Below are 25,862 nucleotides of genomic sequence, written 5' to 3' on the forward strand. Positions count from 1 at the left end.
TGCAGCTTATCTCACCACCTGTAGTTATTTAGGTGAAAGCTCCAAAATGCTTGCCTAATATGTCTGTTTATCCAAAAGGAAGTAAAAAGGGAGAGCTAGAAAGATAGCATTGCATCACATTACATGGCAATGCAATGCACAGTTGCTGAAGTTGAACCAAAATGAGCTTGTAATCTGGCTTCTGCAACTTTGAACATGAAAAATCCAATGAGGAGAAGAAAAGCAAAGCCAAAGAGTCCATCCCAAAATCCGACAAACAAGCAAAATGAACAAAAAACATTGAATTCAATTCTTTCTGATTTTAGAAACTGCATTAAAGAAGGGGTGCACCGGTCCTGGAGATACTGCAATACCAGGTCAATGCGTGGAGTGGACAGAGCAAGCTCTTTTTCCATCTCCCTGTTCTAAAAATCCATTTAATATATGGTCCCCAGATAGGGGACGTATCAGATATTAAACTGATAAGAACAGATACTACACTTGATCTTAGCCAAAAGGCCGAGAAGCGATAACCAGAATTGGTTTCAAACTACGGAGCCACCCAAGGATCCTGAAAAGTCCATTTGTGGAGATGAGCTCCTGGACTCCCGTTAAGAAGACATGTTGTTAACCTCTAGATCCCTTACATGCCTGCACTTTTCGGCTTGCTGCTGCTGCAATCCACGCGTTTTAGATCTGCATAACTCTACCTCTTTAAACACAGCACCTTCACCCCCTGCTGTTCCCACCCGCCTCAACACCGTTGGAAGGGAGGAGAACCAATTAAGGCGGGGGGTGGGGTGGAACGAGCAGCTGTCTACCCTTAGCAGGAGGGCTCCTGATTACATACCTCTCCTGCTGCTGCTGCTGGCTGTCCAGCAGCAGACTGAAGGTGGCTGCTGCTGTGCACAGGTATATAAAGGCTCAGAGCCTATTATGACACGCGCAGCCAGCGTTCCATTGCCACATTCCATCTACTGCAGGCAGGATACCTGGCTGGCTGAATGTCGCTGAGAAGCTCACAGAGACCGCCATAAGCAACAGTTTAACAGAATGCCACAGACTAATCAACCAAACTTTTTGGGTTGGGTTCTCTTTTATAGTCTGCAGGCATTAAATGAAAGAAGTCAGTGTTCCAGCAGAAGGAGACAACGTTTCAGAAAAGGCATTGTAGCAAACCAAAAAAGAAATTTTAAGCGCAGCAGAGTAACCAGCGCACATACCTGTTAGCTCAGGTGAGTTTAAAAGGCTGCTGTTGATAACAAGGGCATTTGCTAAATAGATGGTGTGTGTGCAACAATATACTGAAAGGTCAATTATATTGTGCAGCTTATCTCACCACCTGTAGTTATTTAGGTGAAAGCTCCAAAATGCTTGCCTAATATGTCTGTTTATCCAAAAGGAAGTAAAAAGGGAGAGCTAGAAAGATAGCATTGCATCACATTACATGGCAATGCAATGCACAGTTGCTGAAGTTGAACCAAAATGAGCTTGTAATCTGGCTTCTGCAACTTTGAACATGAAAAATCCAATGAGGAGAAGAAAAGCAAAGCCAAAGAGTCCATCCCAAAATCCGACAAACAAGCAAAATGAACAAAAAACATTGAATTCAATTCTTTCTGATTTTAGAAACTGCATTAAAGAAGGGGTGCACCGGTCCTGGAGATACTGCAATACCAGGTCAATGCGTGGAGTGGACAGAGCAAGCTCTTTTTCCATCTCCCTGTTCTAAAAATCCATTTAATATATGGTCCCCAGATAGGGGACGTATCAGATATTAAACTGATAAGAACAGATACTACACTTGATCTTAGCCAAAAGGCCGAGAAGCGATAACCAGAATTGGTTTCAAACTACGGAGCCACCCAAGGATCCTGAAAAGTCCATTTGTGGAGATGAGCTCCTGGACTCCCGTTAAGAAGACATGTTGTCAACCTCTAGATCCCTTACATGCCTGCACTTTTCGGCTTGCTGCTGCTGCAATCCACGCGTTTTAGATCTGCATAACTCCACCTCTTTAAACACAGCACCTTCACCCCCTGCTGTTCCCACCCGCCTCAACACCGTTGGAAGGGAGGAGAACCAATTAAGGCGGGGGGTGGGGTGGAACGAGCAGCTGTCTACCCTTAGCAGGAGGGCTCCTGATTACATACCTCTCCTGCTGCTGCTGCTGCTGGCTGTCCAGCAGCAGACTGAAGGTGGCTGCTGCTGTGCACAGGTATATAAAGGCTCAGAGCCTATTATGACACGCGCAGCCAGCGTTCCATTGCCACATTCAATCTACTGCAGGCAGGATACCTGGCTGGCTGAATGTCGCTGAGAAGCTCACAGAGACCGCCATAAGCAACAGTTTAACAGAATGCCACAGACTAATCAACCAAACTTTTTGGGTTGGGTTCTCTTTTATAGTCTGCAGGCATTAAATGAAAGAAGTCAGTGTTCCAGCAGAAGGAGACAACGTTTCAGAAAAGGCATTGTAGCAAACCAAAAAAGAAATTTTAAGCGCAGCAGAGTAACCAGCGCACATACCTGTTAGCTCAGGTGAGTTTAAAAGGCTGCTGTTGATAACAAGGGCATTTGCTAAATAGATGGTGTGTGTGCAACAATATACTGAAAGGTCAATTATATTGTGCAGCTTATCTCACCACCTGTAGTTATTTAGGTGAAAGCTCCAAAATGCTTGCCTAATATGTCTGTTTATCCAAAAGGAAGTAAAAAGGGAGAGCGATAAAGATAGCATTGCATCACATTACATGGCAATGCAATGCACAGTTGCTGAAGTTGAACCAAAATGAGCTTGTAATCTGGCTTCTGCAACTTTGAACATGAAAAATCCAATGAGGAGAAGAAAAGCAAAGCCAAAGAGTCCATCCCAAAATCCGACAAACAAGCAAAATGAACAAAAAACATTGAATTCAATTCTTTCTGATTTTAGAAACTGCATTAAAGAAGGGGTGCACCGGTCCTGGAGATACTGCAATACCAGGTCAATGCGTGGAGTGGACAGAGCAAGCTCTTTTTCCATCTCCCTGTTCTAAATATCCATTTAATATATGGTCCCCAGATAGGGGACGTATCAGATATTAAACTGATAAGAACAGATACTACACTTGATCTTAGCCAAAAGGCCGAGAAGCGATAACCAGAATTGGTTTCAAACTACGGAGCCACCCAAGGATCCTGAAAAGTCCATTTGTGGAGATGAGCTCCTGGACTCCCGTTAAGAAGACATGTTGTCAACCTCTAGATCCCTTACATGCCTGCACTTTTCGGCTTGCTGCTGCTGCAATCCACGCGTTTTAGATCTGCATAACTCCACCTCTTTAAACACAGCACCTTCACCCCCTGCTGTTCCCACCCGCCTCAACACCGTTGGAAGGGAGGAGAACCAATTAAGGCGGGGGGTGGGGTGGAACGAGCAGCTGTCTACCCTTAGCAGGAGGGCTCCTGATTACATACCTCTCCTGCTGCTGCTGCTGCTGGCTGTCCAGCAGCAGACTGAAGGTGGCTGCTGCTGTGCACAGGTATATAAAGGCTCAGAGCCTATTATGACACGCGCAGCCAGCGTTCCATTGCCACATTCCATCTACTGCAGGCAGGATACCTGGCTGGCTGAATGTCGCTGAGAAGCTCACAGAGACCGCCATAAGCAACAGTTTAACAGAATGCCACAGACTAATCAACCAAACTTTTTGGGTTGGGTTCTCTTTTATAGTCTGCAGGCATTAAATGAAAGAAGTCAGTGTTCCAGCAGAAGGAGACAACGTTTCAGAAAAGGCATTGTAGCAAACCAAAAAAGAAATTTTAAGCGCAGCAGAGTAACCAGCGCACATACCTGTTAGCTCAGGTGAGTTTAAAAGGCTGCTGTTGATAACAAGGGCATTTGCTAAATAGATGGTGTGTGTGCAACAATATACTGAAAGGTCAATTATATTGTGCAGCTTATCTCACCACCTGTAGTTATTTAGGTGAAAGCTCCAAAATGCTTGCCTAATATGTCTGTTTATCCAAAAGGAAGTAAAAAGGGAGAGCTAGAAAGATAGCATTGCATCACATTACATGGCAATGCAATGCACAGTTGCTGAAGTTGAACCAAAATGAGCTTGTAATCTGGCTTCTGCAACTTTGAACATGAAAAATCCAATGAGGAGAAGAAAAGCAAAGCCAAAGAGTCCATCCCAAAATCCGACAAACAAGCAAAATGAACAAAAAACATTGAATTCAATTCTTTCTGATTTTAGAAACTGCATTAAAGAAGGGGTGCACCGGTCCTGGAGATACTGCAATACCAGGTCAATGCGTGGAGTGGACAGAGCAAGCTCTTTTTCCATCTCCCTGTTCTAAAAATCCATTTAATATATGGTCCCCAGATAGGGGACGTATCAGATATTAAACTGATAAGAACAGATACTACACTTGATCTTAGCCAAAAGGCCGAGAAGCGATAACCAGAATTGGTTTCAAACTACGGAGCCACCCAAGGATCCTGAAAAGTCCATTTGTGGAGATGAGCTCCTGGACTCCCGTTAAGAAGACATGTTGTTAACCTCTAGATCCCTTACATGCCTGCACTTTTCGGCTTGCTGCTGCTGCAATCCACGCGTTTTAGATCTGCATAACTCTACCTCTTTAAACACAGCACCTTCACCCCCTGCTGTTCCCACCCGCCTCAACACCGTTGGAAGGGAGGAGAACCAATTAAGGCGGGGGGTGGGGTGGAACGAGCAGCTGTCTACCCTTAGCAGGAGGGCTCCTGATTACATACCTCTCCTGCTGCTGCTGCTGGCTGTCCAGCAGCAGACTGAAGGTGGCTGCTGCTGTGCACAGGTATATAAAGGCTCAGAGCCTATTATGACACGCGCAGCCAGCGTTCCATTGCCACATTCCATCTACTGCAGGCAGGATACCTGGCTGGCTGAATGTCGCTGAGAAGCTCACAGAGACCGCCATAAGCAACAGTTTAACAGAATGCCACAGACTAATCAACCAAACTTTTTGGGTTGGGTTCTCTTTTATAGTCTGCAGGCATTAAATGAAAGAAGTCAGTGTTCCAGCAGAAGGAGACAACGTTTCAGAAAAGGCATTGTAGCAAACCAAAAAAGAAATTTTAAGCGCAGCAGAGTAACCAGCGCACATACCTGTTAGCTCAGGTGAGTTTAAAAGGCTGCTGTTGATAACAAGGGCATTTGCTAAATAGATGGTGTGTGTGCAACAATATACTGAAAGGTCAATTATATTGTGCAGCTTATCTCACCACCTGTAGTTATTTAGGTGAAAGCTCCAAAATGCTTGCCTAATATGTCTGTTTATCCAAAAGGAAGTAAAAAGGGAGAGCTAGAAAGATAGCATTGCATCACATTACATGGCAATGCAATGCACAGTTGCTGAAGTTGAACCAAAATGAGCTTGTAATCTGGCTTCTGCAACTTTGAACATGAAAAATCCAATGAGGAGAAGAAAAGCAAAGCCAAAGAGTCCATCCCAAAATCCGACAAACAAGAAAAATGAACAAAAAACATTGAATTCAATTCTTTCTGATTTTAGAAACTGCATTAAAGAAGGGGTGCACCGGTCCTGGAGATACTGCAATACCAGGTCAATGCGTGGAGTGGACAGAGCAAGCTCTTTTTCCATCTCCCTGTTCTAAAAATCCATTTAATATATGGTCCCCAGATAGGGGACGTATCAGATATTAAACTGATAAGAACAGATACTACACTTGATCTTAGCCAAAAGGCCGAGAAGCGATAACCAGAATTGGTTTCAAACTACGGAGCCACCCAAGGATCCTGAAAAGTCCATTTGTGGAGATGAGCTCCTGGACTCCCGTTAAGAAGACATGTTGTCAACCTCTAGATCCCTTACATGCCTGCACTTTTCGGCTTGCTGCTGCTGCAATCCACGCGTTTTAGATCTGCATAACTCCACCTCTTTAAACACAGCACCTTCACCCCCTGCTGTTCCCACCCGCCTCAACACCGTTGGAAGGGAGGAGAACCAATTAAGGCGGGGGGTGGGGTGGAACGAGCAGCTGTCTACCCTTAGCAGGAGGGCTCCTGATTACATACCTCTCCTGCTGCTGCTGCTGCTGGCTGTCCAGCAGCAGACTGAAGGTGGCTGCTGCTGTGCACAGGTATATAAAGGCTCAGAGCCTATTATGACACGCGCAGCCAGCGTTCCATTGCCACATTCCATCTACTGCAGGCAGGATACCTGGCTGGCTGAATGTCGCTGAGAAGCTCACAGAGACCGCCATAAGCAACAGTTTAACAGAATGCCACAGACTAATCAACCAAACTTTTTGGGTTGGGTTCTCTTTTATAGTCTGCAGGCATTAAATGAAAGAAGTCAGTGTTCCAGCAGAAGGAGACAACGTTTCAGAAAAGGCATTGTAGCAAACCAAAAAAGAAATTTTAAGCGCAGCAGAGTAACCAGCGCACATACCTGTTAGCTCAGGTGAGTTTAAAAGGCTGCTGTTGATAACAAGGGCATTTGCTAAATAGATGGTGTGTGTGCAACAATATACTGAAAGGTCAATTATATTGTGCAGCTTATCTCACCACCTGTAGTTATTTAGGTGAAAGCTCCAAAATGCTTGCCTAATATGTCTGTTTATCCAAAAGGAAGTAAAAAGGGAGAGCTAGAAAGATAGCATTGCATCACATTACATGGCAATGCAATGCACAGTTGCTGAAGTTGAACCAAAATGAGCTTGTAATCTGGCTTCTGCAACTTTGAACATGAAAAATCCAATGAGGAGAAGAAAAGCAGAGCCAAAGAGTCCATCCCAAAATCCGACAAACAAGCAAAATGAACAAAAAACATTGAATTCAATTCTTTCTGATTTTAGAAACTGCATTAAAGAAGGGGTGCACCGGTCCTGGAGATACTGCAATACCAGGTCAATGCGTGGAGTGGACAGAGCAAGCTCTTTTTCCATCTCCCTGTTCTAAAAATCCATTTAATATATGGTCCCCAGATAGGGGACGTATCAGATATTAAACTGATAAGAACAGATACTACACTTGATCTTAGCCAGAAGGCCGAGAAGCGATAACCAGAATTGGTTTCAAACTACGGAGCCACCCAAGGATCCTGAAAAGTCCATTTGTGGAGATGAGCTCCTGGACTCCCGTTAAGAAGACATGTTGTCAACCTCTAGATCCCTTACATGCCTGCACTTTTCGGCTTGCTGCTGCTGCAATCCACGCGTTTTAGATCTGCATAACTCCACCTCTTTAAACACAGCACCTTCACCCCCTGCTGTTCCCACCCGCCTCAACACCGTTGGAAGGGAGGAGAACCAATTAAGGCGGGGGGTGGGGTGGAACGAGCAGCTGTCTACCCTTAGCAGGAGGGCTCCTGATTACATACCTCTCCTGCTGCTGCTGCTGCTGGCTGTCCAGCAGCAGACTGAAGGTGGCTGCTGCTGTGCACAGGTATATAAAGGCTCAGAGCCTATTATGACACGCGCAGCCAGCGTTCCATTGCCACATTCCATCTACTGCAGGCAGGATACCTGGCTGGCTGAATGTCGCTGAGAAGCTCACAGAGACCGCCATAAGCAACAGTTTAACAGAATGCCACAGACTAATCAACCAAACTTTTTGGGTTGGGTTCTCTTTTATAGTCTGCAGGCATTAAATGAAAGAAGTCAGTGTTCCAGCAGAAGGAGACAACGTTTCAGAAAAGGCATTGTAGCAAACCAAAAAAGAAATTTTAAGCGCAGCAGAGTAACCAGCGCACATACCTGTTAGCTCAGGTGAGTTTAAAAGGCTGCTGTTGATAACAAGGGCATTTGCTAAATAGATGGTGTGTGTGCAACAATATACTGAAAGGTCAATTATATTGTGCAGCTTATCTCACCACCTGTAGTTATTTAGGCGAAAGCTCCAAAATGCTTGCCTAATATGTCTGTTTATCCAAAAGGAAGTAAAAAGGGAGAGCTAGAAAGATAGCATTGCATCACATTACATGGCAATGCAATGCACAGTTGCTGAAGTTGAACCAAAATGAGCTTGTAATCTGGCTTCTGCAACTTTGAACATGAAAAATCCAATGAGGAGAAGAAAAGCAAAGCCAAAGAGTCCATCCCAAAATCCGACAAACAAGCAAAATGAACAAAAAACATTGAATTCAATTCTTTCTGATTTTAGAAACTGCATTAAAGAAGGGGTGCACCGGTCCTGGAGATACTGCAATACCAGGTCAATGCGTGGAGTGGACAGAGCAAGCTCTTTTTCCATCTCCCTGTTCTAAAAATCCATTTAATATATGGTCCCCAGATAGGGGACGTATCAGATATTAAACTGATAAGAACAGATACTACACTTGATCTTAGCCAAAAGGCCGAGAAGCGATAACCAGAATTGGTTTCAAACTACGGAGCCACCCAAGGATCCTGAAAAGTCCATTTGTGGAGATGAGCTCCTGGACTCCCGTTAAGAAGACATGTTGTCAACCTCTAGATCCCTTACATGCCTGCACTTTTCGGCTTGCTGCTGCTGCAATCCACGCGTTTTAGATCTGCATAACTCCACCTCTTTAAACACAGCACCTTCACCCCCTGCTGTTCCCACCCGCCTCAACACCGTTGGAAGGGAGGAGAACCAATTAAGGCGGGGGGTGGGGTGGAACGAGCAGCTGTCTACCCTTAGCAGGAGGGCTCCTGATTACATACCTCTCCTGCTGCTGCTGCTGCTGGCTGTCCAGCAGCAGACTGAAGGTGGCTGCTGCTGTGCACAGGTATATAAAGGCTCAGAGCCTATTATGACACGCGCAGCCAGCGTTCCATTGCCACATTCCATCTACTGCAGGCAGGATACCTGGCTGGCTGAATGTCGCTGAGAAGCTCACAGAGACCGCCATAAGCAACAGTTTAACAGAATGCCACAGACTAATCAACCAAACTTTTTGGGTTGGGTTCTCTTTTAAAGTCTGCAGGCATTAAATGAAAGAAGTCAGTGTTCCAGCAGAAGGAGACAACGTTTCAGAAAAGGCATTGTAGCAAACCAAAAAAGAAATTTTAAGCGCAGCAGAGTAACCAGCGCACATACCTGTTAGCTCAGGTGAGTTTAAAAGGCTGCTGTTGATAACAAGGGCATTTGCTAAATAGATGGTGTGTGTGCAACAATATACTGAAAGGTCAATTATATTGTGCAGCTTATCTCACCACCTGTAGTTATTTAGGTGAAAGCTCCAAAATGCTTGCCTAATATGTCTGTTTATCCAAAAGGAAGTAAAAAGGGAGAGCTAGAAAGATAGCATTGCATCACATTACATGGCAATGCAATGCACAGTTGCTGAAGTTGAACCAAAATGAGCTTGTAATCTGGCTTCTGCAACTTTGAACATGAAAAATCCAATGAGGAGAAGAAAAGCAAAGCCAAAGAGTCCATCCCAAAATCCGACAAACAAGCAAAATGAACAAAAAACATTGAATTCAATTCTTTCTGATTTTAGAAACTGCATTAAAGAAGGGGTGCACCGGTCCTGGAGATACTGCAATACCAGGTCAATGCGTGGAGTGGACAGAGCAAGCTCTTTTTCCATCTCCCTGTTCTAAAAATCCATTTAATATATGGTCCCCAGATAGGGGACGTATCAGATATTAAACTGATAAGAACAGATACTACACTTGATCTTAGCCAAAAGGCCGAGAAGCGATAACCAGAATTGGTTTCAAACTACGGAGCCACCCAAGGATCCTGAAAAGTCCATTTGTGGAGATGAGCTCCTGGACTCCCGTTAAGAAGACATGTTGTCAACCTCTAGATCCCTTACATGCCTGCACTTTTCGGCTTGCTGCTGCTGCAATCCACGCGTTTTAGATCTGCATAACTCCACCTCTTTAAACACAGCACCTTCACCCCCTGCTGTTCCCACCCGCCTCAACACCGTTGGAAGGGAGGAGAACCAATTAAGGCGGGGGGTGGGGTGGAACGAGCAGCTGTCTACCCTTAGCAGGAGGGCTCCTGATTACATACCTCTCCTGCTGCTGCTGCTGCTGGCTGTCCAGCAGCAGACTGAAGGTGGCTGCTGCTGTGCACAGGTATATAAAGGCTCAGAGCCTATTATGACACGCGCAGCCAGCGTTCCATTGCCACATTCCATCTACTGCAGGCAGGATACCTGGCTGGCTGAATGTCGCTGAGAAGCTCACAGAGACCGCCATAAGCAACAGTTTAACAGAATGCCACAGACTAATCAACCAAACTTTTTGGGCTGGGTTCTCTTTTATAGTCTGCAGGCATTAAATGAAAGAAGTCAGTGTTCCAGCAGAAGGAGACAACGTTTCAGAAAAGGCATTGTAGCAAACCAAAAAAGAAATTTTAAGCGCAGCAGAGTAACCAGCGCACATACCTGTTAGCTCAGGTGAGTTTAAAAGGCTGCTGTTGATAACAAGGGCATTTGCTAAATAGATGGTGTGTGTGCAACAATATACTGAAAGGTCAATTATATTGTGCAGCTTATCTCACCACCTGTAGTTATTTAGGTGAAAGCTCCAAAATGCTTGCCTAATATGTCTGTTTATCCAAAAGGAAGTAAAAAGGGAGAGCTAGAAAGATAGCATTGCATCACATTACATGGCAATGCAATGCACAGTTGCTGAAGTTGAACCAAAATGAGCTTGTAATCTGGCTTCTGCAACTTTGAACATGAAAAATCCAATGAGGAGAAGAAAAGCAAAGCCAAAGAGTCCATCCCAAAATCCGACAAACAAGCAAAATGAACAAAAAACATTGAATTCAATTCTTTCTGATTTTAGAAACTGCATTAAAGAAGGGGTGCACCGGTCCTGGAGATACTGCAATACCAGGTCAATGCGTGGAGTGGACAGAGCAAGCTCTTTTTCCATCTCCCTGTTCTAAAAATCCATTTAATATATGGTCCCCAGATAGGGGACGTATCAGATATTAAACTGATAAGAACAGATACTACACTTGATCTTAGCCAAAAGGCCGAGAAGCGATAACCAGAATTGGTTTCAAACTACGGAGCCACCCAAGGATCCTGAAAAGTCCATTTGTGGAGATGAGCTCCTGGACTCCCGTTAAGAAGACATGTTGTCAACCTCTAGATCCCTTACATGCCTGCACTTTTCGGCTTGCTGCTGCTGCAATCCACGCGTTTTAGATCTGCATAACTCCACCTCTTTAAACACAGCACCTTCACCCCCTGCTGTTCCCACCCGCCTCAACACCGTTGGAAGGGAGGAGAACCAATTAAGGCGGGGGGTGGGGTGGAACGAGCAGCTGTCTACCCTTAGCAGGAGGGCTCCTGATTACATACCTCTCCTGCTGCTGCTGCTGCTGGCTGTCCAGCAGCAGACTGAAGGTGGCTGCTGCTGTGCACAGGTATATAAAGGCTCAGAGCCTATTATGACACGCGCAGCCAGCGTTCCATTGCCACATTCCATCTACTGCAGGCAGGATACCTGGCTGGCTGAATGTCGCTGAGAAGCTCACAGAGACCGCCATAAGCAACAGTTTAACAGAATGCCACAGACTAATCAACCAAACTTTTTGGGTTGGGTTCTCTTTTATAGTCTGCAGGCATTAAATGAAAGAAGTCAGTGTTCCAGCAGAAGGAGACAACGTTTCAGAAAAGGCATTGTAGCAAACCAAAAAAGAAATTTTAAGCGCAGCAGAGTAACCAGCGCACATACCTGTTAGCTCAGGTGAGTTGAAAAGGCTGCTGTTGATAACAAGGGCATTTGCTAAATAGATGGTGTGTGTGCAACAATATACTGAAAGGTCAATTATATTGTGCAGCTTATCTCACCACCTGTAGTTATTTAGGTGAAAGCTCCAAAATGCTTGCCTAATATGTCTGTTTATCCAAAAGGAAGTAAAAAGGGAGAGCTAGAAAGATAGCATTGCATCACATTACATGGCAATGCAATGCACAGTTGCTGAAGTTGAACCAAAATGAGCTTGTAATCTGGCTTCTGCAACTTTGAACATGAAAAATCCAATGAGGAGAAGAAAAGCAAAGCCAAAGAGTCCATCCCAAAATCCGACAAACAAGCAAAATGAACAAAAAACATTGAATTCAATTCTTTCTGATTTTAGAAACTGCATTAAAGAAGGGGTGCACCGGTCCTGGAGATACTGCAATACCAGGTCAATGCGTGGAGTGGACAGAGCAAGCTCTTTTTCCATCTCCCTGTTCTAAAAATCCATTTAATATATGGTCCCCAGATAGGGGACGTATCAGATATTAAACTGATAAGAACAGATACTACACTTGATCTTAGCCAAAAGGCCGAGAAGCGATAACCAGAATTGGTTTCAAACTACGGAGCCACCCAAGGATCCTGAAAAGTCCATTTGTGGAGATGAGCTCCTGGACTCCCGTTAAGAAGACATGTTGTCAACCTCTAGATCCCTTACATGCCTGCACTTTTCGGCTTGCTGCTGCTGCAATCCACGCGTTTTAGATCTGCATAACTCCACCTCTTTAAACACAGCACCTTCACCCCCTGCTGTTCCCACCCGCCTCAACACCGTTGGAAGGGAGGAGAACCAATTAAGGCGGGGGGTGGGGTGGAACGAGCAGCTGTCTACCCTTAGCAGGAGGGCTCCTGATTACATACCTCTCCTGCTGCTGCTGCTGCTGGCTGTCCAGCAGCAGACTGAAGGTGGCTGCTGCTGTGCACAGGTATATAAAGGCTCAGAGCCTATTATGACACGCGCAGCCAGCGTTCCATTGCCACATTCCATCTACTGCAGGCAGGATACCTGGCTGGCTGAATGTCGCTGAGAAGCTCACAGAGACCGCCATAAGCAACAGTTTAACAGAATGCCACAGACTAATCAACCAAACTTTTTGGGTTGGGTTCTCTTTTATAGTCTGCAGGCATTAAATGAAAGAAGTCAGTGTTCCAGCAGAAGGAGACAACGTTTCAGAAAAGGCATTGTAGCAAACCAAAAAAGAAATTTTAAGCGCAGCAGAGTAACCAGCGCACATACCTGTTAGCTCAGGTGAGTTGAAAAGGCTGCTGTTGATAACAAGGGCATTTGCTAAATAGATGGTGTGTGTGCAACAATATACTGAAAGGTCAATTATATTGTGCAGCTTATCTCACCACCTGTAGTTATTTAGGTGAAAGCTCCAAAATGCTTGCCTAATATGTCTGTTTATCCAAAAGGAAGTAAAAAGGGAGAGCTAGAAAGATAGCATTGCATCACATTACATGGCAATGCAATGCACAGTTGCTGAAGTTGAACCAAAATGAGCTTGTAATCTGGCTTCTGCAACTTTGAACATGAAAAATCCAATGAGGAGAAGAAAAGCAAAGCCAAAGAGTCCATCCCAAAATCCGACAAACAAGCAAAATGAACAAAAAACATTGAATTCAATTCTTTCTGATTTTAGAAACTGCATTAAAGAAGGGGTGCACCGGTCCTGGAGATACTGCAATACCAGGTCAATGCGTGGAGTGGACAGAGCAAGCTCTTTTTCCATCTCCCTGTTCTAAAAATCCATTTAATATATGGTCCCCAGATAGGGGACGTATCAGATATTAAACTGATAAGAACAGATACTACACTTGATCTTAGCCAAAAGGCCGAGAAGCGATAACCAGAATTGGTTTCAAACTACGGAGCCACCCAAGGATCCTGAAAAGTCCATTTGTGGAGATGAGCTCCTGGACTCCCGTTAAGAAGACATGTTGTCAACCTCTAGATCCCTTACATGCCTGCACTTTTCGGCTTGCTGCTGCTGCAATCCACGCGTTTTAGATCTGCATAACTCCACCTCTTTAAACACAGCACCTTCACCCCCTGCTGTTCCCACCCGCCTCAACACCGTTGGAAGGGAGGAGAACCAATTAAGGCGGGGGGTGGGGTGGAACGAGCAGCTGTCTACCCTTAGCAGGAGGGCTCCTGATTACATACCTCTCCTGCTGCTGCTGCTGCTGGCTGTCCAGCAGCAGACTGAAGGTGGCTGCTGCTGTGCACAGGTATATAAAGGCTCAGAGCCTATTATGACACGCGCAGCCAGCGTTCCATTGCCACATTCCATCTACTGCAGGCAGGATACCTGGCTGGCTGAATGTCGCTGAGAAGCTCACAGAGACCGCCATAAGCAACAGTTTAACAGAATGCCACAGACTAATCAACCAAACTTTTTGGGCTGGGTTCTCTTTTATAGTCTGCAGGCATTAAATGAAAGAAGTCAGTGTTCCAGCAGAAGGAGACAACGTTTCAGAAAAGGCATTGTAGCAAACCAAAAAAGAAATTTTAAGCGCAGCAGAGTAACCAGCGCACATACCTGTTAGCTCAGGTGAGTTTAAAAGGCTGCTGTTGATAACAAGGGCATTTGCTAAATAGATGGTGTGTGTGCAACAATATACTGAAAGGTCAATTATATTGTGCAGCTTATCTCACCACCTGTAGTTATTTAGGTGAAAGCTCCAAAATGCTTGCCTAATATGTCTGTTTATCCAAAAGGAAGTAAAAAGGGAGAGCTAGAAAGATAGCATTGCATCACATTACATGGCAATGCAATGCACAGTTGCTGAAGTTGAACCAAAATGAGCTTGTAATCTGGCTTCTGCAACTTTGAACATGAAAAATCCAATGAGGAGAAGAAAAGCAAAGCCAAAGAGTCCATCCCAAAATCCGACAAACAAGCAAAATGAACAAAAAACATTGAATTCAATTCTTTCTGATTTTAGAAACTGCATTAAAGAAGGGGTGCACCGGTCCTGGAGATACTGCAATACCAGGTCAATGCGTGGAGTGGACAGAGCAAGCTCTTTTTCCATCTCCCTGTTCTAAAAATCCATTTAATATATGGTCCCCAGATAGGGGACGTATCAGATATTAAACTGATAAGAACAGATTTTTTTCTTTTTCATTTTGTTCTTATATTTCAGTTGTTATTTCTCTTCTAATATTTCTCTTGCCTTATAATCTGTTCATGCTACAAGGTTCCACAGATGAAAGTTCCATAGACTCTTGGCTCTTTTTTTCCCAATTCTCTTCAGATCTAACAGGTAATAAATATATATTTCACTTAGTGCTAATTTTATGCATTCACTTTCACTTATAAAATCTCTTTTAAAAAGCAATATGTTTCGGACTTTCCATAGCGCATTCTTTATTCCATTTATCATTATCCAAATGACTCTTTCTTTTTCTTTTGATTGACATGTAAAATTTCCATATAAAACTACTTCGTGATTTAAAAACTTAAGACCAGTAACAAACTTTAAGAGACTTCCAACTTCTTTCCAGACATTTTGGGCATAAAAACAGTTCCAAAAGGTGTGTAAAACTGTTTCCTCTCTAACACAGCCTGTTCTAGGGCATCTTGCAGTATTGCACAATCCCCTTCTGTGTTGAAAAAATCTAACAGGAACACATTCTTGCACTATTGCCCATGCCAAGTCTTTATATTCATTTGTTAGATAAGGTGCATAAGTCATTCTCCAAATTCTTCCACTTTTAGTGTATGTAAAGTTTGCCACTGCTGTCATCGTTTCTTTTCTCTTTGTCTCTAGAGCCAGTCTTCTTGAATTTGACAGCATCTCCACATCTACTTCAGGTAAGTTATAAAGTCTAATTGTTTTTTCTAGTAAGACATATTGTTTTGGCGGTGTAATTAGGACAGGAGAATTTGGGGGCAATGTTATCCACTTTCTTTTCCTAAAGATATCTCCAGCTGCATATCTTAAGTAGAAAGACCAATGAGTTCTTAGATTGGTCATTTTGAAGCAAAAACTAAAGAACTTTAGGTACAAAAATTTTTTGATATTTGGGATATTCTTTCCACCATATTTATGCTGCTTGTACATTGTCTCTCTTCGAACCTTCTCCATTTTTGATCCCCACAGAAAAAGAAAAATTTGTCTCTGGAGAAACTTTACTGTGTTCTCATTCGGGGGGTACACCATACTTAAAAACAACATTATCGGCAACAACAAAGACTTAATGATCAAGTTTTTACCTTCCATTGATAATTTTCTGAGTTTCCATAAACTTATCTTCTTTTGCATTTTCTCCTTCACCAACTGCCAACTTTCTTCTCCATCATTCTTTTTTGTAAACACAACACCTAAAATTTTGATCTTATCACTTCTTATTTTAAGTTGAGGAATCTGCGCATCTGACCAATCACCGAATCCAAGACATTCGCTCTTCTCCAAGTTCAGTTTGAAGGCAGATGCTAAACAGAAAAAATCAGTAGTTCTTACTGCTCTTCTCAGCGATTGTTCTGAGTCGCACAGGATCGTGATGTCATCCATGTACCCCAGTGACTTAGTACTTAGTCCATTTCCACCTGGTATGGGTACACCTTTCACCATCTTATCTTTCCTCAACATTGCCAGTAGAGGCTCGATTGCGCAGATAAAGAGCAGAGGCGAAAGTGGGCATCCTTGTTTGACGCCCGACTTTAGAACAACTTCTGAAGATAAAAAACCATTAATTAAAATCCTGCTAAAACTTCCATCATATAAAAGTGCAATGTGCTTAATAAAAACATCCGGGAATTTCATTTTCTTTAACACAGAATACAGGTACTTATGAGAGACTCTGTCGTACGCTTTCTGGAAATCAAGGGACAGAAGAGCTAGCTTTTGCTTCCTCTCTTGCTGATACCAAATTGCGTCCCGTATAATATTCAAGTTTTCTGCAATTGTACGACCAGGCACACCACATACCTGATCAGGATGCACGACCTTCTCTATCACCTTCTTCATTCTGTTCACCATGATTTTTGCCATAATTTTATAATCTACGTTGAGTAACGTGATTGGTCTCCAGTTCTCTAGATTAGTCTTATCTCCTTTTTTAAAAAGCAGGGTGACCACACCACTTCTCCAAGATTCAGGCAATTTGTCACATAAAAAGACAGCTTTAAAAATCTCAAACAGGTCGTCTTTTAAAATCTCCCAAAAAGTAAGATAAAATTCAATTTGTAGTCCGTCAGTACCCGGTGTTTTTCCTCTAGAAAAGCTTTTGATTGCACTTAGCAGTTCTTCTTCACAGATATCTTCAATCAACAACTCTTGATCTTGCTTTTCAAGGTGATTCTGCAATGAATTAAGAGCATCAGGTAAAAAATCAGCGTCAATTTTCTTTTCGCTAAAAAGATTTTGATAAAAAGTTTGCGCTTTGTCCAACAGTCCATCTTTAGTTGTTTCACCATCAAGTTCTTTAATTAATTCTTTGCGTTCTAAAGATTTTTTGAAAAAGAACCTGGAACATGTTTCATTTTTTTCCATATGTTCTACCTTGGCGTTGAAAATTATTTCTTTGCCTTTCTGTTCAATTGCTTTTTTAATGTCTTCTTTGACTTGTAAAATAACATCCTCCATATCTATCCCTGCATTTCTGAGTTTGTAACCTGTTTGCAGTTTTGTATTCAGGTCTTTAAACCATTTCTGATTCTGTCTGGCCTTCCTTTTGCCAGCTAAGAGAAAAAAATGTCTAATTTGAGACTTCACATACTCCCACCATTCTAGAATTCTTTTGTAATAATGTTTTTTCCCCTGTAGTTTTTTATAAAATTTCAAAAATTCCTCTTTTATACTTTCATCTTCCAGCAGCAGAGTGTTCAACTTCCAGACACCTCGCCCTTTCTCTAGACTGGGCAATTCCAAGTGAGTGATTAACGTTTTGTGGTCAGAAAAGATGTTACCTGTTAGATCCACTTTATTCACTTTAAAACTCTGTGATGTCAGAACAAAGTCAATTCTTGATTTTAGAAGATTGTTCTCCCAAGTGTATCCTGGTTCAGAGGTATTCTTTACTCTCCAGACATCATTCAGGCAAGTATCGTCGATTAGATTTTTTAACTGCATCTCAGTTTTGTCTTTCCTTCTAGTACCTGATGTCCTATTTTCATCAGACCGGATACAATTGAAGTCACCGCCAACCACAGTTGGTGTAGGACCAGGTATAAAGAGTTTGATGATATCTAATAAACTGGATCTTTCCTCTTTAATCGGAGATGCATAAACATTAATCAGCTTGAACTCGGATCCACAGTAACTCACATTAACAACTAGTGCACGTCCAGGTTCAACTTCAGTGAACGAGGTAACCTTAAAGTCTTTGTTTTTAAACAGGACGCCAACACCAGTAGCACGCGATCCATTTTCACCGGACCAGATGGAAGGTCCGTTCGCCCAATCTTCCCTTAGTTTGTTATAGTTAGGGTCATGGTCAATGCCGCATTCTTGAAGTAAAAAAATATCAGCATCTAAAGTCATCAGGTAAGAAAATAAAGCAGCTCTCTTGACAGAGCCCTTTAAACTCCTCACATTTAGTGAGGCAATTTTGAGTGTAGCCATAAATCATTTAAACAGAGCTTGAGTCCGTATCTGACATGAATCCGACCGGGGTAGAGGGACCCGCAGAAACGTCCGTGTCTGAGAATTCCTCGATGTTCACCGGATCAGATGGGTTTACAGGTTTAGGAACTGAGATGATCGGTTTAGGTGAGTAATTAGGGAGGACTATTTTCAAACGCCCAGCAGGTCTTTTGCTGGCGCTCTCTCCCTTAAACAAACTCGACTTCTCCTTTTTCCTTTTCCTCAAAACCTCCACGTCAATGTTAATCTCCTCCTCCTCCTCCTCACCACCAGCCTCCTTAGAAGACTCCTCTCCCATCTCCACTTCAGACTCAGCTGGATTCTCCTCCACCACATGACCATCTGGACTCTCCGACCAATCCTTGAGAACAATGCTATCCCCAGGCGGGTCCCCAGCAGTGTCCTTGGGCGGATCCCCAGAAGGGTTCCCGGGAGGGTCCTTGGATTTGTCTGTTTGTTCTTCAGGACTGGACCGCTTCGGAGGGGCTCCCCCCCGAGCTGCATCTGCATAGCTGAAGGTCTTTTTTCTCAACGGACAATCCCGAAAAGAGTGCCCAGGGATACGGCAGATATTACAGATCATCTGATTTGGGCAGTTCAGAGTGACATGTCCTTTTTGATAGCACTTCTTGCAAAGAGCGTTCTCCTCCTTGCAGCTCTCAAAGGAATGCCCAAAGTCCATACATTTTCTGCAGAAGATAGGCATCCCTGGATAGAAGAGTCTTCCTCTCTCTCTGCCAATCAGGAAGCTCTGAGGCGGATGAATGAGTCCACCAATTCCCAAACCTTCTCTCAGCTTCACGATGAACTTGTATTTTCCGGTCCACAACCTCTCAGAGTTCATGATTTTGTGAGAAAAGTAGACCTCAGAGCAATAGTTATGCAGAAACGCAGCCACATCCTTTTCAGAGACATGCGGATTGCTCATATGAACCACCACAGACTTCTCTTCTGCCAGGCAGAGGGTCACAAAACACAGTCCTTTAAGATCTTCCTCCTGAAGTCTCAGCTTGATCTGATGGTAAAAATTCTGAGATGCCACTTCAGAGGTCAGGGTAAGCACAAAGCGTCCAGGAGCATCTTGAAGTGCCAGAATGTTCTCCCTTTTCACCTGCAGGATCTCAAGCAGGACCTTCCTCACGAAGAAAGACAGGGAGAACTTGTCACGGGCTCGCTCTTCAACTTCAATCTTGAAAGAGTTCTTGATCTTCAAGTCGCCAGCTCCAGCAGAACGGAGAGTAGCCGATGTCGCCATCGCCATATTCAGATAAGTCGATCGCCTTCTTGGTTCTCTTCAGCACGCACACCCCCTATAGCAGCAGGAGGCTTAAGACAGTAGAACTGCCGATGCCTCAAGGCCGAGGATGCGATAGGCTTTGGAGTCTTCCAGCAACAACACTTGGTCGTAGCCAAAAGGCCGAGAAGCGATAACCAGAATTGGTTTCAAACTACGGAGCCACCCAAGGATCCTGAAAAGTCCATTTGTGGAGATGAGCTCCTGGACTCCCGTTAAGAAGACATGTTGTCAACCTCTAGATCCCTTACATGCCTGCACTTTTCGGCTTGCTGCTGCTGCAATCCACGCGTTTTAGATCTGCATAACTCCACCTCTTTAAACACAGCACCTTCACCCCCTGCTGTTCCCACCCGCCTCAACACCGTTGGAAGGGAGGAGAACCAATTAAGGCGGGGGGTGGGGTGGAACGAGCAGCTGTCTACCCTTAGCAGGAGGGCTCCTGATTACATACCTCTCCTGCTGCTGCTGCTGCTGGCTGTCCAGCAGCAGACTGAAGGTGGCTGCTGCTGTGCACAGGTATATAAAGGCTCAGAGCCTATTATGACACGCGCAGCCAGCGTTCCATTGCCACATTCCATCTACTGCAGGCAGGATACCTGGCTGGCTGAATGTCGCTGAGAAGCTCACAGAGACCGCCATAAGCAACAGTTTAACAGAATGCCACAGACTAATCAACCAAACTTTTTGGGTTGGGTTCTCTTTTATAGTCTGCAGGCATTAAATGAAAGAAGTCAGTGTTCCAGCAGAAGGAGACAACGTTTCAGAAAAGGCATTGTAGCAAACCAAAAAAGAAATTTTAAGCGCAGCAGAGTAACCAGCGCACATACCTGTTAGCTCAGGTGAGTTTAAAAGGCTGCTGTTGATAACAAGGGCATTTGCTAAATAGATGGTGTGTGTGCAACAATATACTGAAAGGTCAATTATATTGTGCAGCTTATCTCACCACCTGTAGTTATTTAGGTGAAAGCTCCAAAATGCTTGCCTAATATGTCTGTTTATCCAAAAGGAAGTAAAAAGGGAGAGCTAGAAAGATAGCATTGCATCACATTACATGGCAATGCAATGCACAGTTGCTGAAGTTGAACCAAAATGAGCTTGTAATCTGGCTTCTGCAACTTTGAACATGAAAAATCCAATGAGGAGAAGAAAAGCAAAGCCAAAGAGTCCATCCCAAAATCCGACAAACAAGCAAAATGAACAAAAAACATTGAATTCAATTCTTTCTGATTTTAGAAACTGCATTAAAGAAGGGGTGCACCGGTCCTGGAGATACTGCAATACCAGGTCAATGCGTGGAGTGGACAGAGCAAGCTCTTTTTCCATCTCCCTGTTCTAAAAATCCATTTAATATATGGTCCCCAGATAGGGGACGTATCAGATATTAAACTGATAAGAACAGATACTACACTTGATCTTAGCCAAAAGGCCGAGAAGCGATAACCAGAATTGGTTTCAAACTACGGAGCCACCCAAGGATCCTGAAAAGTCCATTTGTGGAGATGAGCTCCTGGACTCCCGTTAAGAAGACATGTTGTCAACCTCTAGATCCCTTACATGCCTGCACTTTTCGGCTTGCTGCTGCTGCAATCCACGCGTTTTAGATCTGCATAACTCCACCTCTTTAAACACAGCACCTTCACCCCCTGCTGTTCCCACCCGCCTCAACACCGTTGGAAGGGAGGAGAACCAATTAAGGCGGGGGGTGGGGTGGAACGAGCAGCTGTCTACCCTTAGCAGGAGGGCTCCTGATTACATACCTCTCCTGCTGCTGCTGCTGCTGGCTGTCCAGCAGCAGACTGAAGGTGGCTGCTGCTGTGCACAGGTATATAAAGGCTCAGAGCCTATTATGACACGCGCAGCCAGCGTTCCATTGCCACATTCCATCTACTGCAGGCAGGATACCTGGCTGGCTGAATGTCGCTGAGAAGCTCACAGAGACCGCCATAAGCAACAGTTTAACAGAATGCCACAGACTAATCAACCAAACTTTTTGGGTTGGGTTCTCTTTTATAGTCTGCAGGCATTAAATGAAAGAAGTCAGTGTTCCAGCAGAAGGAGACAACGTTTCAGAAAAGGCATTGTAGCAAACCAAAAAAGAAATTTTAAGCGCAGCAGAGTAACCAGCGCACATACCTGTTAGCTCAGGTGAGTTTAAAAGGCTGCTGTTGATAACAAGGGCATTTGCTAAATAGATGGTGTGTGTGCAACAATATACTGAAAGGTAAATTATATTGTGCAGCTTATCTCACCACCTGTAGTTATTTAGGTGAAAGCTCCAAAATGCTTGCCTAATATGTCTGTTTATCCAAAAGGAAGTAAAAAGGGAGAGCTAGAAAGATAGCATTGCATCACATTACATGGCAATGCAATGCACAGTTGCTGAAGTTGAACCAAAATGAGCTTGTAATCTGGCTTCTGCAACTTTGAACATGAAAAATCCAATGAGGAGAAGAAAAGCAAAGCCAAAGAGTCCATCCCAAAATCCGACAAACAAGCAAAATGAACAAAAAACATTGAATTCAATTCTTTCTGATTTTAGAAACTGCATTAAAGAAGGGGTGCACCGGTCCTGGAGATACTGCAATACCAGGTCAATGCGTGGAGTGGACAGAGCAAGCTCTTTTTCCATCTCCCTGTTCTAAAAATCCATTTAATATATGGTCCCCAGATAGGGGACGTATCAGATATTAAACTGATAAGAACAGATACTACACTTGATCTTAGCCAAAAGGCCGAGAAGCGATAACCAGAATTGGTTTCAAACTACGGAGCCACCCAAGGATCCTGAAAAGTCCATTTGTGGAGATGAGCTCCTGGACTCCCGTTAAGAAGACATGTTGTCAACCTCTAGATCCCTTACATGCCTGCACTTTTCGGCTTGCTGCTGCTGCAATCCACGCGTTTTAGATCTGCATAACTCCACCTCTTTAAACACAGCACCTTCACCCCCTGCTGTTCCCACCCGCCTCAACACCGTTGGAAGGGAGGAGAACCAATTAAGGCGGGGGGTGGGGTGGAACGAGCAGCTGTCTACCCTTAGCAGGAGGGCTCCTGATTACATACCTCTCTTGCTGCTGCTGCTGCTGGCTGTCCAGCAGCAGACTGAAGGTGGCTGCTGCTGTGCACAGGTATATAAAGGCTCAGAGCCTATTATGACACGCGCAGCCAGCGTTCCATTGCCACATTCCATCTACTGCAGGCAGGATACCTGGCTGGCTGAATGTCGCTGAGAAGCTCACAGAGACCGCCATAAGCAACAGTTTAACAGAATGCCACAGACTAATCAACCAAACTTTTTGGGTTGGGTTCTCTTTTATAGTCTGCAGGCATTAAATGAAAGAAGTCAGTGTTCCAGCAGAAGGAGACAACGTTTCAGAAAAGGCATTGTAGCAAACCAAAAAAGAAATTTTAAGCGCAGCAGAGTAACCAGCGCACATACCTGTTAGCTCAGGTGAGTTTAAAAGGCTGCTGTTGATAACAAGGGCATTTGCTAAATAGATGGTGTGTGTGCAACAATATACTGAAAGGTCAATTATATTGTGCAGCTTATCTCACCGCCTGTAGTTATTTAGGCGAAAGCTCCAAAATGTTTGCCTAATATGTCTGTTTATCCAAAAGGAAGTAAAAAGGGAGAGCTAGAAAGATAGCATTGCATCACATTACATGGCAATGCAATGCACAGTTGCTGAAGTTGAACCAAAATGAGCTTGTAATCTGGCTTCTGCAACTTTGAACATGAAAAATCCAATGAGGAGAAGAAAAGCAAAGCCAAAGAGTCCATCCCAAAATCCGACAAACAAGCAAAATGAACAAAAAACATTGAATTCAATTCTTTCTGATTTTAGAAACTGCATTAAAGAAGGGGTGCACCGGTCCTGGAGATACTGCAATACCAGGTCAATGCGTGGAGTGGACAGAGCAAGCTCTTTTTCCATCTCCCTGTTCTAAAAATCCATTTAATATATGGTCCCCAGATAGGGGACGTATCAGATATTAAACTGATAAGAACAGATTTTTTTTTTTTTTTTTTTTTTTTTTTTTTCTTAACACTCAGATTACAAGTACCATCTCGATTCCATACTTCTGAAAACGGTGATGGACCAAATCCATCATCGTGTCATTTTAAAACAAAAAAACATTATTTAATGCATATACAAAAAAAACAAAACAACAACCAGTATTTCCTCTCAGACACATAATATATAGAGGAAGGAAACAAAACACATTACTGCATTCCTCCCTTCAACGCATAATATGTTAGATACTCCAACAGTCCTTTCTCTTGCGAGAAAGATTCAAAGTTTGTATTCACATAATCTATCCATGTCCTTCCCACCTTATAGGTTTCAAAAAACCTCTCTTTATTTGCCTTCACACTTGCGATTACTTTTGGAAAAAAAGCTTCAAAACACACACCACTTCCCTTCATTTCCGCAATTCCTTTTTTAACTTTGTCCATTTCTTTATCAGCTTCCTCCTCTTCTGTTTGCCTCTGAACCTCTACCGTCTTCTTTTTTTCTTTCTTTTCCGCCTTTGCACTTTCCATCTTCTCCTTATTACTCTTTCTCTTTGGGCATTCCTTAAACCTATGCCCAATTTCCATACACAGGTTACACTTATTCCTTTCTACTGGACATGATTTAGAAACATGTCCTTCCGCTTTACACTTCCAACACTTTTCTGCAGTACATTCTTCACGTTTATGACCATATACCTCACAAATTGAACAAAAGGAATCCATCCCATTAAAGAATAAATTCCCACTTACTTTACCAAGCTTAAACCTTTGAGGCGGGTAGGAAAAACTCCTATCCTTGTTCATGTTAAATTCCACAAAAAATTTCCACTTTCCCGTCCATACTCCGAATTCATTCATTACTTTACCTTTTGATACTACAGACTTGGCAAAACCACTCAAAAACGTGACAATGTCCTCTTCTGGAACCAGTGGTGAAAACATCTTCACTGTCACCATCTTTTCACTACTAAATACGTGACGTTGAAACCGAATTCCAACAAACTTCTCATGTCTCAATTCATCAAAAGAATCCATATAGTTCTCCAAAATCTTCCTAGACTCAAAAAACACGTCATAGACACCCTTTTGGGGATAATCCATAACTGCCACGATGTCTTCTTTTTTCACCTTTGCGACACCCAAGATGATCTCCTTCATAATAAACCGAAAGTCCTTAACCTTCTGACAGTCTCTCCGGACAAAAATCCGGAAAGCGGTCTCCACACGTGCATGTTCTGGAACCTCCAACTTCGGCCACAACTCCGCCTCTGTTGCCATGATTCTCCAACAGAATTAGCGTAATCTCCACTCCAACACACAGAAGGAGCGAGTATGATCGCTTCCCGTTGTCTGGGGACTAAGCCGACACGCCTATAGCAGCAAGGGGGTGAAGTCCCCACAATTAAGTAAGGATGATCCCCCAAGGCCGACGAGCCAGGTACCCCAGACACCTCCAACCAAAACCAAGGCAGCAATCGCTAAATCACTGCACTTGATCTTAGCCAAAAGGCCGAGAAGCGATAACCAGAATTGGTTTCAAACTACGGAGCCACCCAAGGATCCTGAAAAGTCCATTTGTGGAGATGAGCTCCTGGACTCCCGTTAAGAAGACATGTTGTCAACCTCTAGATCCCTTACATGCCTGCACTTTTCGGCTTGCTGCTGCTGCAATCCACGCGTTTTAGATCTGCATAACTCCACCTCTTTAAACACAGCACCTTCACCCCCTGCTGTTCCCACCCGCCTCAACACCGTTGGAAGGGAGGAGAACCAATTAAGGCGGGGGGTGGGGTGGAACGAGCAGCTGTCTACCCTTAGCAGGAGGGCTCCTGATTACATACCTCTCCTGCTGCTGCTGCTGCTGGCTGTCCAGCAGCAGACTGAAGGTGGCTGCTGCTGTGCACAGGTATATAAAGGCTCAGAGCCTATTATGACACGCGCAGCCAGCGTTCCATTGCCACATTCCATCTACTGCAGGCAGGATACCTGGCTGGCTGAATGTCGCTGAGAAGCTCACAGAGACCGCCATAAGCAACAGTTTAACAGAATGCCACAGACTAATCAACCAAACTTTTTGGGTTGGGTTCTCTTTTATAGTCTGCAGGCATTAAATGAAAGAAGTCAGTGTTCCAGCAGAAGGAGACAACGTTTCAGAAAAGGCATTGTAGCAAACCAAAAAAGAAATTTTAAGCGCAGCAGAGTAACCAGCGCACATACCTGTTAGCTCAGGTGAGTTT

At 43.8% G+C, this 25,862-nt stretch overlaps 15 non-coding genes across 15 annotated transcripts; all 15 read right to left on the reverse strand.

Annotated features, from left to right (window-relative positions):
* Nucleotides 1–319: 319 nt before the first annotated feature.
* Nucleotides 320–510, reverse strand: LOC141231565 (U2 spliceosomal RNA). Its single transcript, XR_012297879.1, has one exon. It is a non-coding gene; the product is annotated as a U2 spliceosomal RNA (small nuclear RNA).
* Nucleotides 511–1,622: 1,112 nt separating this feature from the next.
* Nucleotides 1,623–1,813, reverse strand: LOC141231577 (U2 spliceosomal RNA). The gene has a single exon (XR_012297891.1). It is a non-coding gene; the product is annotated as a U2 spliceosomal RNA (small nuclear RNA).
* Nucleotides 1,814–2,928: 1,115 nt separating this feature from the next.
* LOC141231729 (U2 spliceosomal RNA) lies at nucleotides 2,929–3,119 on the reverse strand. Its single transcript, XR_012298040.1, has one exon. It is a non-coding gene; the product is annotated as a U2 spliceosomal RNA (small nuclear RNA).
* A 1,115-nt stretch (nucleotides 3,120–4,234) lies between these two features.
* On the reverse strand, nucleotides 4,235–4,425 carry LOC141231589 (U2 spliceosomal RNA). Its single transcript, XR_012297903.1, has one exon. It is a non-coding gene; the product is annotated as a U2 spliceosomal RNA (small nuclear RNA).
* Nucleotides 4,426–5,537: 1,112 nt separating this feature from the next.
* Nucleotides 5,538–5,728, reverse strand: LOC141231600 (U2 spliceosomal RNA). Its single transcript, XR_012297914.1, has one exon. It is a non-coding gene; the product is annotated as a U2 spliceosomal RNA (small nuclear RNA).
* A 1,115-nt stretch (nucleotides 5,729–6,843) lies between these two features.
* Nucleotides 6,844–7,034, reverse strand: LOC141231726 (U2 spliceosomal RNA). The gene has a single exon (XR_012298037.1). It is a non-coding gene; the product is annotated as a U2 spliceosomal RNA (small nuclear RNA).
* Nucleotides 7,035–8,149: 1,115 nt separating this feature from the next.
* LOC141231611 (U2 spliceosomal RNA) lies at nucleotides 8,150–8,340 on the reverse strand. The gene has a single exon (XR_012297925.1). It is a non-coding gene; the product is annotated as a U2 spliceosomal RNA (small nuclear RNA).
* Nucleotides 8,341–9,455: 1,115 nt separating this feature from the next.
* On the reverse strand, nucleotides 9,456–9,646 carry LOC141231624 (U2 spliceosomal RNA). Its single transcript, XR_012297937.1, has one exon. It is a non-coding gene; the product is annotated as a U2 spliceosomal RNA (small nuclear RNA).
* Nucleotides 9,647–10,761: 1,115 nt separating this feature from the next.
* LOC141231635 (U2 spliceosomal RNA) lies at nucleotides 10,762–10,952 on the reverse strand. Its single transcript, XR_012297948.1, has one exon. It is a non-coding gene; the product is annotated as a U2 spliceosomal RNA (small nuclear RNA).
* A 1,115-nt stretch (nucleotides 10,953–12,067) lies between these two features.
* LOC141231647 (U2 spliceosomal RNA) lies at nucleotides 12,068–12,258 on the reverse strand. Its single transcript, XR_012297959.1, has one exon. It is a non-coding gene; the product is annotated as a U2 spliceosomal RNA (small nuclear RNA).
* Nucleotides 12,259–13,373: 1,115 nt separating this feature from the next.
* Nucleotides 13,374–13,564, reverse strand: LOC141231658 (U2 spliceosomal RNA). The gene has a single exon (XR_012297970.1). It is a non-coding gene; the product is annotated as a U2 spliceosomal RNA (small nuclear RNA).
* A 1,115-nt stretch (nucleotides 13,565–14,679) lies between these two features.
* LOC141231840 (U2 spliceosomal RNA) lies at nucleotides 14,680–14,861 on the reverse strand. Its single transcript, XR_012298142.1, has one exon. It is a non-coding gene; the product is annotated as a U2 spliceosomal RNA (small nuclear RNA).
* A 5,993-nt stretch (nucleotides 14,862–20,854) lies between these two features.
* Nucleotides 20,855–21,045, reverse strand: LOC141231669 (U2 spliceosomal RNA). The gene has a single exon (XR_012297981.1). It is a non-coding gene; the product is annotated as a U2 spliceosomal RNA (small nuclear RNA).
* A 1,115-nt stretch (nucleotides 21,046–22,160) lies between these two features.
* On the reverse strand, nucleotides 22,161–22,351 carry LOC141231680 (U2 spliceosomal RNA). Its single transcript, XR_012297992.1, has one exon. It is a non-coding gene; the product is annotated as a U2 spliceosomal RNA (small nuclear RNA).
* Nucleotides 22,352–23,466: 1,115 nt separating this feature from the next.
* On the reverse strand, nucleotides 23,467–23,663 carry LOC141231856 (U2 spliceosomal RNA). The gene has a single exon (XR_012298154.1). It is a non-coding gene; the product is annotated as a U2 spliceosomal RNA (small nuclear RNA).
* Nucleotides 23,664–25,862: the final 2,199 nt, after the last annotated feature.

The sequence above is a fragment of the Phyllobates terribilis genome, unplaced genomic scaffold, assembly GCF_046119375.1.
Source record: "Phyllobates terribilis strain yellow unplaced genomic scaffold, ASM4611937v1 Scaffold_538__1_contigs__length_1162401, whole genome shotgun sequence".
NCBI lineage: Eukaryota > Metazoa > Chordata > Amphibia > Anura > Dendrobatidae > Phyllobates > Phyllobates terribilis.